This window comes from Dermacentor variabilis, chromosome 3 (genome assembly GCF_050947875.1).
Source record: "Dermacentor variabilis isolate Ectoservices chromosome 3, ASM5094787v1, whole genome shotgun sequence".
Classification (NCBI taxonomy): Eukaryota; Metazoa; Arthropoda; class Arachnida; order Ixodida; family Ixodidae; genus Dermacentor; species Dermacentor variabilis.
The window spans coordinates 124,417,902-124,430,710 of NC_134570.1; positions in this window are offsets into that span (position 1 = coordinate 124,417,902).

Consider the following 12,809-nt stretch of genomic DNA (forward strand, 5'->3'; position numbering starts at 1 on the left):
GACGACAAACGATGGAAGTAAACTTCCGGGGAGGTCACCGCTTCCTGATTGGCTGCTCTCTCCGCCCCGTTTTCACAAATTTTGCATACTGCCACACTGTGATGTTGCAGCAACCGAACAGAACGCGTATCGAACCAAACATCTCCGATCGCACCCTTGACCACATATAGCCTTTTGTGAGGCTGTCATCAATAGTATGGCCCCGTGACCATGTTTCTTGTGGCCAGTCCGCTTTCGATTGTAATCCACGCTGTTTTTTCGAAGGCAAGCAGTTTAAAGTTTGAGTGTCAATATAGCAATGACGGTGTGCCGCCGAAAGCTTGCTTGGTCGCAGAGGCGATGCATGACGCAAATGAACGATCAGATTTAGCGCGTCGCTGGCATCAAGACAATGCGCTGCCGCCGAGGGAAGGAAGATAACGAAAGGGAACACCTTGGTAGCTGCTCAAGGAGTCTTGCCGATGGTGATGGTGCCACCGTGACGAAATCTGGGGCGGCGATATTGACGGCTGAGGCGGGTTTTTTTTTTTTTTTTTATATACATCGATGCCGTTAAGAGGAAGTTTTAGCTCGGGACCAACTCCGACACGGCCTGTTCAATCAGATGCAAAACACAGAAACGATTTTCTGAGATAACCCCTTGTCCGATTTTAATGAAATTTGTTGGATTCGAGAGAGAAAGGAAAATTCTAGTGACTATTGGAAGCTTAATTTCTATTTGGGGGCTGAATTTTGGCAAAAGATTATTCAGGAATACGAAAGTGCGAAAAAAATAGAACGAAGTTTACAAATTATTAACTCAGCAGCAGGAACTGATATAGCGGCTGTGTAAACAGGATCCATTGGATAAGTCCAAGCGGACAAATCCTCTATGTCGATTTCTATCTTACGTGAATTCATTACGTTGTGTACAAGGTTTCTGCAAAAGCCTTATTTACATTTACTTAAACTTTTTGAGATTCATGTGTAATATATCAATTTTTTTCCGTTTTAGATGTGCTGTTAGATGCAATGCACAGAATTGTGATATCATTTTTCATTGCCGAAAGACGGAGTTGTAAGTTTGATGGTTTAGTTTTCCGGAAATTTGCGAATTTTGCCAATTTTTAATGAACAAGTGATAACCTAAATAAAAAGTTCGAAACGAGGTGCAACAAACCTCGTCAAATTTGGTGCCGTGGTTGCCGAGAAAAACGAATTCTCCTTTTGCATGTATTTATGTACGAGCACTCGAGCTAAAGCTTGCTCTTAAGGTCTACTTTCCCCACTATCGTGTCCGCGTGTAGAACAATATCCCGAAGATATATCCCGAAGATATATCCCGAAGATATATCCCGAAGATAACCGACCCGCGGCGCAGGTGACGCAGACGTTAAGCACTCCCCATACGTGGGCCGATCCCGAAGATAGTGGAATGCCGGGCCGACCCGCGGCGCAAGTGCAGTTCAGCATTAAGAGGAAGCTTTAGCTCGGGCCCAAATCCGAGGCGGCCTCTTCAAATACACGTAAAACGCAAGAACGTTTTTCTGAGATAACCCCTTTTTGTCTCTGAGAATTTAAAGCTACTTTGTGGGAGACGCCACTCCTTTAACTACGGCGATGGACGTGGAGTCGCCTGGAGAGGTTCCTGGTCCCTCTACGTCAACAGCGACCGCACCGAGAAAGCGGTCTAGTCGCCCGAGTGACACCTACAGCGAGGACACTGTGATCTACTCAGGGACCAGTGATGAAACCTCGGATGACAGCGACTTCGTGCCCGTAGCGAAGCACAAAGCAAAGAGAAGGCTCGTGAGGACGTCTCCTTCCACAAGTAAGGCAACTGTGATCCCGACGCGAAAGCCATCAGACCTCACCATTTTATATGTGCCTGTGGCTGCTAGCGACAATCTGAACCGGATCAACCGCCAAGCCACATCTGTATCGCTCGAGGCACTTGTTCTGGGTCAGATCAAAGATATAAGGATCAACGGCCGTAAGAACATCCTCGCTATAGATGTCACAAACCGCAGCGCGCTAGACATTCTGAACAACGTTAAGGTGCTGGATAGCATCAACGTACGCTGCTATAAATAAGACCATCATGACTCTACGGCCGGCGTTGTGTATGACGCAGATAATTCCATACGCGATGCTGACCTGCATATACTCATCAAGCCGGCGACAGAGGGAATTGCCATATTGCAAGCCCGTCGCCTGGGAAACTCGCAGTGTGTCAAGTTAACTTTCAAAGGAGACAGCCTACCGTCCCACGTCAAGGTCGGTCACTTCGGACACATTGTACGGCCTTTTGTGCCAAAGCCGCTTCAGTGAAGGAAGTGTCAAAGGATAGGGCACGTTAGTGCGGTTTGCACAAACGCTGCCGTATGCTCACGGTGCTCTGGGTCGCACAGCTCCGACGCCTGTCGTGCAGAAAACGAAAAGTGCGCAAATTGTCAGGGCTCTCACGATGCAACTTCGAAGAATTGCCCACATGTGAAAAATGAGGCGAAAGTCTTGAGGCAAATGGTCAGGGATGGTTCCTCGCACAGGGAGGCTGCCGCTAAGGTGCGACGTCGACGTTCAGGTCGCCGGAGATCTAGGAAACCCACTGCTATTGCTAAGGATGCACCGCGTCCACTGACAGTCCAGCAACTTCTGCATACAACTAGCAATAGCAGCAATGAGATTCCTCAGCAGAATGTCTCCCATATCATTGCCTCAAGCGAGGAGTGGCCGCCATTGCCACGGCTAGATCCACCAGCGGAGCGACAAGATGTAGCACGCTCGCCGAATCATGCTTCACCTTCTGGCAGCAACCAAGACAACGACAAACAAGTTGTCACCATGATAAGGGCCCTTATGAACGCGCTACGAGGACTACTGACCGCCATACACACTCCGGCGGCTCGAGGCGCACTTCAAATACTGGATGCCCTGTATCCGGTACTGTCCGGTCTTGAGAAGCACCATGGCTGCTCCTCTACATTCGTTCCTTAAAGAGGTCAAGGAAGCGTCTATCTTCCAATGGAATGTCAGAGGCATTAAATCGCGTATTTCGGACTTACGTCCGTTTGTTTTTAAGAACGAATTTCCAATAATCGTCATTTGTGAACCAAACGTTGAGAGCGCCATCCGCCTATCAGGATATGAAGCTTTCATGTCTGCCACCTGTACCGACCGCAGCAAAGTCATTGTTTATATCAGATGCGATTTCACATATGTTTTACACCCAGTGGCACCTGATGACGTCAATCAGTATGTGTGTTTGACTATAAAATGCAAGAACGTCGCAGTCACGCTCATAGGTGCCTACATTTCACCTAATAGTCGATTTGACAACGCACGACTAGGTGCAATTTTAACAGCGACACCTGGACCATGGGTTATTACCGGCGACTTCAATGCGCATCATCCGCTATGGGGAAGCTTAAAGATGGACTGTCGAGGCAGACGTGTACTATCCTTCGCGTCGGACCATGAGCTCTGCTGCCTAAATGATGGAAGTCCCACTTTTCTGCGGGGATTGACATACAGCAGCTGCCTGGACTTGACATTTGTTTCAAGATGCCTCAGTGCCAGTGTGAAATGGTTCACGGACAACGAAACGCATGGTAGTGACCACGTTCCAACATATGTTAAAATCGACGGCATACGCAAGTCACACTCTACTACAGTTCTTCATCACATCGACTGGCCTAAATACACATTGCTCATGGAGAAGAATTGCCAAGAGATCCAGGACTGTCTGCCTGGCAACATCGAGAAGCTAATTAACGCTGCTGCTCAAGAAGCCACAAGATCTTTCAGGCCTATTCCTAAATTTTCTGAATTCGAAGCAGAATTGGAGCGGCTTCGAGCAATCCGCCGTCGCGCGGAAAGAAGGTACAGGCGCACCAAGTCCATCTACGACCTAAGGGAGGCGAGACGCATACAGAAGAAGATCCAGCGTCGGATCAACTCCCTACAGTCTCTAAGATGGAAGACCTTCTGTGATACCCTTGATCCGCATAAACCCCTGTCACATATATGGAGAACAGTACGTGGTCTTCGAACATCACCGCAACAACGCCACCCCTTCAAATGCCTGGCTCTCTACCAAGGTCGCAGAGAGATCGAAGTAGCGGAGGACTTCTGTTTCAAAGTTGCTGGTTTACCGCCATCGTTCGCTATACGTGATCCCCGTGATGTTCCAATCTCGCGGGGTTCTCGTATGGACAATCTGTTTTACATCGAGGAGTTGCAGGCGGCGTTGGCAGCGTGCAGACGTTCCTCGTCACCTGGGCCTGACGGGGTGACATACGCAGCTCTTGGAAACCTCGGTCACACAGCCCGGCATGCACTTCTAGACGTGTACAATAATTCATGGCGTGAAGGAGAAGTTCCAGCTGCATGGAAGTCCAGCCGCCTTGTGCCTTTGCTCAAGCCAGGTAAATCACCCCTAGATATGGCGTCTTATCGTCCCATTGCTCTGGCCAGTTGTCTAGGAAAGGTGATGGAGAGGATGGTGCTGACGCGTCTAGAGTGGTATCTAGAACACTACAGGTTATATCCTGACGCTATGGCAGGCTTTCGACGCGGACGCTCTTCTATAGACAACGTTATAGATCTTGTCTCGTCTGTTCAGCACGAAGAAAGCCTCAGGAGACTGTCAGCGGCGATGTTCCTGGATGTCAAAGGCGCATATGACAACGTAACCCATCAAGCCATCCTGGACGCCTTGGGTGAGGTCGGCCTAGGGGGCCTTGTTTTTCGGTGGATATTCAGCTTCTTGAAGGACAGGTCATTCTTTGTGCAAACAGAGGACGGTGCGTCATCACAACGCAACACCTACCGAGGCGTACCACAAGGCGGAGTTTTGAGCCCCACTCTATTTAACCTGGTGCTCATCGACCTGGTCCATACCCTTCCGGAATCCGTCCATGTGTCGATCTATGCAGTCGATATATGCCTTTGGTCATCAGGAGCGACGCGTCCTCAGGTCCGCGCCAGACTTCAAAAAGCGGCCACACTAACATCAGGTTATCTTCGAGCACGAGGTCTGTCCTGCGAGAAGTGCTTTATAGTCGCTTTCACGCGTAAAGCAATGAAACCGTACGTTATCAGAATTAATGGACAGCCAATTGCCTACGAGAATACGCACCGGTTTCTAGGAGTGATAATAGATCGAGACCTTTCCTGGAGTCCTCAAATCTCCTACCTAAAAAGGAAATTAGTCATGATAACCCACGTGCTCAGATTTCTTGCGGGAAAGTCATGGGGTGCGTCTGTGAGTGCGATGTTCCAACTCTATAACGCACTGTTCCTCGGTCTCCTGCGCTATAGCTTACCTGTACTGGGTGGGACCGGCAAGACCAACCTCCGTGTCCTCCAATCTGTACAAGCGCAAGCTCTGCGAATTTGCCTTGGTCTTCCCAGATGTGCGTCCACGGCAGCAACAATAGCCATCGCGCATGACCACCCCATCAACACGTATCTTCAAGTCGACACTTTAAGGATGCATATCAGGCTCTTCGCCCGCCTTCCATCGCATCATCTCGCCTCCCTTCCTGCCGCTCGACCTCGTTCAGCGTTTAGCAAGATTATTGCCGCCAACCACGGAACTTTACCGTCAAACTTCACGCCTGCAGCACGACCACCTCAACCGCTGTGGTGCCTCCATCCACTCCAGGCTCTTCTTGCTATTCCCGGTATCAAAAGGAAAACGGAGATGTCCACTTTCGCCCTCAAACAAACCGTGCTTTCAGTGCTACATGAACAGCACAGAGGACGCATCCATGTTTACACAGACGGTTCTGTATCCTCTAATATTTCAGCTGGAGCAGTGGTGATTCCCGCAGAGTGCGTCACCCTCAAGTTCAAGACATCTCACATTACGTCATCGACGGCTGCAGAACTCGCAGCTATCCGTGCTGCTCTGGAGTTTATAGTTCACAAATCATCACATTCATGGTCCATCTTATGTGACTCAAAGGCAGCTCTTCAGTGTCTGATGTCTCCTTTCAACCATGGACCAAATGAGCAACTAGTCGCAGACATCCGACTGCTCCACCATCACGCAATCAACAAGGGACACAACGTCATCTACCAGTGGATACCGGGACACTGTGGAATTTCAGGAAATGACAGTGCGGATGACGCTGCCCGGTCGGCTCATGATGGTGCCCAGATTATACCCATACCGCTGTCAAGAACAGATGCAGCCACAAGTCTTCGCTCCCTCGCCCGCGACCTTACGCAGAATCTGTGGAACACCAGTGATTTCACGAACGCACGTCTCCACAAATTGGATCCACGTCTGCAACTCCGCCTACCACCAGGGTTGCCACGAGCGGAAGCAACACTTCTGTGCCGCCTGTGGCTCGGCGTGGCATTCACGAACTGCTATTCATTCCGCATTGGCATGGCCGACAGCCCTACTTGTCACACCTGCGGCTGCGAGGAGACGATTCAACACCTCCTATGTGACTGTCCCCGTTACGCAGTGCGAAGAAAAGTGCTCGTGACCGCTCTCGCAAAACTGGACAATCGCCCCTTTACAGAGGAAAAAGCTCTAGGACAGTGGTCCAGACGGGCTTCGGCACTCAAGGCCTTAAGGGCTTTGTTGAAGTTTTTAAGGAACTGCGAATTGTGCGACCGCCTTTGAACGTTGTAGCGCGTAGTTTCGCGTTACTGTGTGAATTTTCTCTTTTTTTCCCATTTTTTTTCCTCTTCTTCTTTCTCCTTTTATTCCCTTTACCCCTTTCCCCAGCACAGGCTAGCCAGCCGGTACTTACACTGGCTAACCTCCTGTCTTTCCTCTCCTTTGTCTCCTCCTCCTCCTTTGTTGCATTTGGGAGAGAAAGTTCTAGTAACTGTTGGAAGCGGAATTTTGATTTAGGGCTTGAATTTCGTGTAAAAAATTTTCAAATATTAGACCGTTTGAAAAAAAAAATAGAAGCACGAACTTTACAAATTCATAGCTCTGCGTCAAGAACAGATAGCACGGTTCTGTAAACGGCATTCACTAGATCATTCAAAGTGGACAAATTCGATGTGTGATTTTACATCTTACGTGAACTTGTTACGTTAGTTACAAGGGTTCTGCAAAAGCTGTATTTCCATATTGCAAATTTTTTTTATATTCAGGTGTAACATATCAATTTTGTCCGCTTTAGATATACTATTAGACGCAATTCACAGAATTATAATATCATTAGTCGTTGTTGAGTTACAGAGTTGTAAACTTGATAGTTTCGTTTTCTTTTTGAAAATTTGCTATTTTGCCGATTTTTAATAAAAGATTGACGACCTAACTCAAAAGTTCGGAACCAACAGTCACTAGATATTAAATTTTTCTCTTAATTGCAACATACGTCGTCAAATTAGGTGCAGTGGTTGCCGAGGAAAACGAATTATCCTTTTACATGTATTTAGATAAGTGCACTCGAGCTAAAGCTATACAGCTAAACCTACACTCGAGCTAAAACTACACATACACAGCTTCGCAAATCATACGTCTTCACAGAGTGGAAGGGAACTGCATTTTCTTCTTTTTGCATTGATTTCGCTTTTTGAAAGAGATAGTGCTATAAATACAATGTCATTCGTTCTTGTCTTGTAGATTTAAATATGGGTTTAAATAAACTCCATATCCCATTCATCCGCAAGAGTAGGCTTAAGCGGGCAAATGTTGACTATCTCGCTTACACACACACACACACACACACACACACACAAACACACACACACACACACACACACACACACACACACACACACACACACACACACGCACGCACACTCACACACGCACACACACACACGCTCAGGCGCACGCACGTCCGCACACTCTCACACAAACGTACACACACAGAGGTACGACAGATGCTCGCCCGCATTCACATCTACACGCACCCACGCATGCACACACGCACAAACAATGGACGCCCACACCCACACGAACGTGCACACAGAGATACGACACATGCTCGCCCGCATTCACATTTTACACGTGCCCACGCCAGCACACACGCACGCACACCAAGCAACTGCACGCGCTAAAAAACGCACATGCTCGCACACGCATACACGTACTTGTGCGCAAGCATATTCAAATACCTAGACACAAACACGCGCGCACACGCAAGAACAGGTACTCACGCACCCACGCTCAAGGTGTGCACACTCATATACACTCCCTCTCTTTCCCTGTTTCCTCACAAAGAAAAAAACCGTGTGCAAACAGGCTGAATGACACTCGCTCTGCTATCACCGTTCAAAACTCCAGCTGTAATAAATCGCTTTACGGTTTAAATATCGTGCATCTTCAAGTGAATATGTCCTCTGCTGAGAGGGTGCAAGACCATCTGCTCCTGTCGTGCGACATAATCGCCCATCCCCAACCAAAACACTGCTTTAACGCACTACCAATGTTCCGACTAAGTTCCATAAATGCATTTGATTTGTTACAAAAGACTACCCTCTTGGCGCTGACAGTTGAAATTTGTTAATAATCGGCAATTATATATATAAATAAAATCGTTTAAAATTTTGCTCATTCAGTTAGGTATGTGCATTGCCGTGATGTTCCACAGGATGGTGAAGGTGCAATGTCCAGAATTCCTGAGTATGTCCGTGCTACCAGGCACGATAGTATTCTTTAACGCAATACAAAGATATGCCCATGCTTGTTGTTATGCAGTCATAGGAATAAAATCTGATAATAAAACCGATGACTTCACAAATAACCGACCCATTCCTATGTTTTGGGAAGTAAAAATGGAAAATATAACATTTGAAGAGTCCTCCTGAAAAAAAACCAAAACTGAAGCCAAATCTTGAGTTTTGTGTTTCGGCCATCTGGTGGAAGACTGTGGAACTCAGTCCTACGTAGCGTTAAAAGAATTGAAACACGCAGGGGCCGAATTTTATAACGGTTCGGTAGGGGAACCGTCCGTTTGGCCTCACCTGATTGGCCAAAATTTTGGTTACGTCACAGGTTGTCAGAGGAAGCAGGGCGGTGTCGCAATTTATGAATACGTCAAGCATCTGTCAATCATCATCAAAGCGAACCGTTCGTAGGAACGGGCGAAGGCGTAGTCCCACTTTGGGTTCCGTTCCTGTAGCTTGGCTGTTGGCTTGCGACCCTGGCCGCGCGCGCCGGTCGCGCGACCCCGGAGACACGCGGGCGTCGCGCGCGCGTGCGTTGGTTGCTTTGGAGGCTGTTACTTGCCTTCGCCGTCTGCTTGGCGTTGCTTTTTCGGTGTCGAGCCCGGCTGGAAGTGCGATACGCGTTCGAAGAAATGACGGATAACGAGTTGCACCGCCCTTGCCAGCTTTCTAACTAGACCTTTTGCAGGCTACGCTATCAAATGGAGGAGACTCGTGTGCAAGTGTACCAGTGGTCATTGCACTCAAAGGAAGGAGTATTGCGCGCTGCGATTCATCGCCACCGGCCTGCAGATCCCACAGGTCGGTCGGACGCGAAGCATTCATCGGGATGGCCTAGATCTCTGCTGCCGACACTGTCCACAAAGTTGCTCTCGCAATTACTGTGTTCGCCAGTAGAAGGGCTGGGTTAGCTTTCCCGTGACCTCCGCTTCAAAGCCAGTGCCAAGGAGATCTTTGCGTGGTGAGATGGAATTCCCAGTGCTATCGCGAGCGTGAATATCTCGCAGATCGCCGTTCAGCGATCAGACGGATTTAACCTAGGCTGGTTCAGCGCTTCCTTCGTTCGGCTGATAAAACTATACAGTCAGGATGGGAAGATATTGTGGTGATCTCTTCTTTGGCTGCGGTTTTTTCTCTAGTTCGGGAGTGCCACACTTTGTTCCTCAATTTCACGGCACAGCGCGCACCGTCACCACCACCCTCTTCGATTTTACTTCGCGCAGGAAATGCAGGGCCCGTATATCGTAATGTTCGATTTCAAGTTCAATAGTTTCTATGACGCGACGCGCCGTGGGGCAGATCGCAGGGATGTCGGCAGCGCGGCGGCGAGCGAGTCATGTCCGAACTGGTGAAGAAGGGCGTAAAAAGAAGGAAAATTGATATAATCGGCTAGTAAAGGTGCCCCTAAGAACCAGTTCACGGTTTTGTCGTGCTCGCTAGTTAAGAAGTGCTGGCAGTGCGTTCCTGTTGCGTGCATCGTGCGAGCTCCTTGTAGCAGACGACATGGCGCTGCGCTCTGCCAACTCATTTACGCTTGCGATACCGCCTGTCGGTTGAGAATGAAAAAAGAATGACATTAATAAATTACTTCTGCATTGAGTAAGCGCCCAGCACAACAGTCTAAATTTCAGAACTTGACGTATAATATTTAATTTATATTTATTTAGCAAGCAGAAACATTTTGTAATTCCTCAATTAGCTCGTCATATAATGACGTACACTTCAGAGGTGGCATCCTTTCATCTATTGGTCGCGTCCTCCCCTTCTTCCACCACCGGCTTGGGAGTGGCACATCTAGTGACGCAAGCGGTGAAACGAACGGTTCGTATTCCGAACCGTTATAAGATTCGGCCACAGCATGACTTGGAACGATAGGTACGAGCGATTAAACGAATCGGCTACGGCTTCCAACGTTAGCGCTATTGACACGCTCGGGTTTTTATATATACTACGTGAACTTGCACGACTGTGTGTCAAAAATCGCTTTTGGCAACAGTGTTACGTCATGTGTAGAGAGTCGAGATAGGCATCAAGCGAAAGCTGAGTCTCCTGACTACATACGCTGCATCGTCTCTTTCGATAGACGCCGTAGTTTTATCACAGCTAGCGTTTTTGTCTCGAAAATCGAGTACAAATTTTCGTTGTTTCCATAGGATTCCATTGCTGAATCTTTAGCCAACCTGGGAACAAAATTCTTGCTTGCCAGAGAGTGATCACTGCATTTGGCTCGTGTGGATTGTCTTCCAGAACATGTCTGTCACCTGCCTTTTTGAATAATCGACCTGCAGCTTTCGTTATTCACGAAAAACCCGGTCGTTCCATTGAAAACGAGCGAGCTTTATGACGGGGCCACTTGGGACGCTAGTTGTTACGTGTCCAGAAAAGCTAGATATGTTTATTTTGTGCATCTTTTGGTTTCTTGTGTGTACTACGCAAGATTGACACTGAGCAGTTACGTTTCATTTTTCTTTACAGTACTAAAAAACCTTACTTTTACATCACAGTTATTTTTACACCAGCTTAATCGTGTCAGCACACAGTTTTGTGAGCAAAAAGGGAACATTGCGCGTAGATATCCTCAAATAATTTCAACGAACACAAGGAGTACGAGGAATGCAAGTGAGACTAACCGCCGTGCGCGAGTGGCTGGCTACGGTAAAGGAGGCGTGACGTGTAAACCAAAATACAACAGCGAAAAAGAAAAAAAGAACTTCCACATACAGGAGGTCGGAATCCTGATATACCAAGCAACGAAGCGCAAAAAAAATGGTGCGTCTTTCAAACACATGAATATGAAATGTGATTGGATTAGGCAACTTGGGACATGTACCCGGCCCCATACATTTACGTCTTTGACCCTCGTATTGCTGACGGTTAATGGTTATAAAGATGTGTAGATGCGATACAGATAAAAAAAATCCTCATCAAGACAAAACACTTGGAAGCGCACCGCGAGTAACACTATTTATGAACGCAAGGGCATAGCTGAGTCTGAGCTCGTGGGATTCAATATGGCGGCGCCTGCGGGATTGTCTACACCTTGAACTGTGGTGCTGGCATGAAGGTACCCTTGTTTGGCTGTACATGTCGCGCCACCTTGAAGCGGCGGTGAGAACATGCGAGTTGCCCTCTCCGCTATTTCACTATTGGCCGTACTGCGCTCAGGCCCGCCTGAAAGCCTCTTTTTCTAATTTTGCAATGGATTCACCGCGGCCTCTCGGCAGCTCCTCCGTGAGAAGTATGAACAAAAAGAACGAACGCAGATAGCACTGCGTTAAGGATTGCCACAGCCGTGAAGGGGATGTCGGCATCAAATTGTACCACTTCCCTTCGAAACCGTGGGAAGCAACCCAGCGGCTGAAGTGGATCAGCGCGTTTGGTGTCGCTCTTGCAAATTTCTGTTAAACGAACTAAGACGAAAATGCAAAAAAACAAAAACAAACACATGGAACCAGCAGGCAACATCTCTAAAAACGCACAATAAAGCTAGAAGTTCATAAAAACGCGTCAACTGGTTCCCGCTGTTGTAAATTGGTTTAGATAGTTGTTTAGCTCGTCTCGCGCCAAAACAAACGCGCAGTGATTGTGACGTGTCAAATATAGCTTCGCAAGCGCTCTGCGCTGGAACTTTGTACCCACTGTGCTTTTTGTTGTGCATTAATAAGCCAATGTGCAGCTTCTTTCTGCACCATCAAGACGCCACTGCTGGAACCGGGCTCATTCATACCGATGTTTTTTCGTGCTTAGAACAACAGAACTAAGGTTAGAGGGCACCGCTGCACACGTCGAGTATTGGCAAATTAGGACTTCTCTCGCGCACGCTAGCGTACATTTGTTCACTCTTTGCGTTGTTTAGTCTCAGCTGATTGCTCTCTATTATGTTAAAACGGTGATGACCACTCACACTGGAGCCCGAACCACAATAACTAAATATGATCGAGGCATTTTGTGAGCGGAGAAAAAAGCACTAACCTGCAAATTCGGCAAAAGCTCTACAATTGTGAGGTGCAAGATGCGCTCCAAATAATGAAGCTACAAACGACAGTTCAAAAACTTCTACGACCGTATTTGCTCCCTTAAATGGCATAAAATATTGATTTGTAAACTTACTTTGAGTTCGACGTCGCAAGCATGTTTGCTTTGCGTTACAAACACTTCGCGATCGGCGGTGGCTGTTTAGT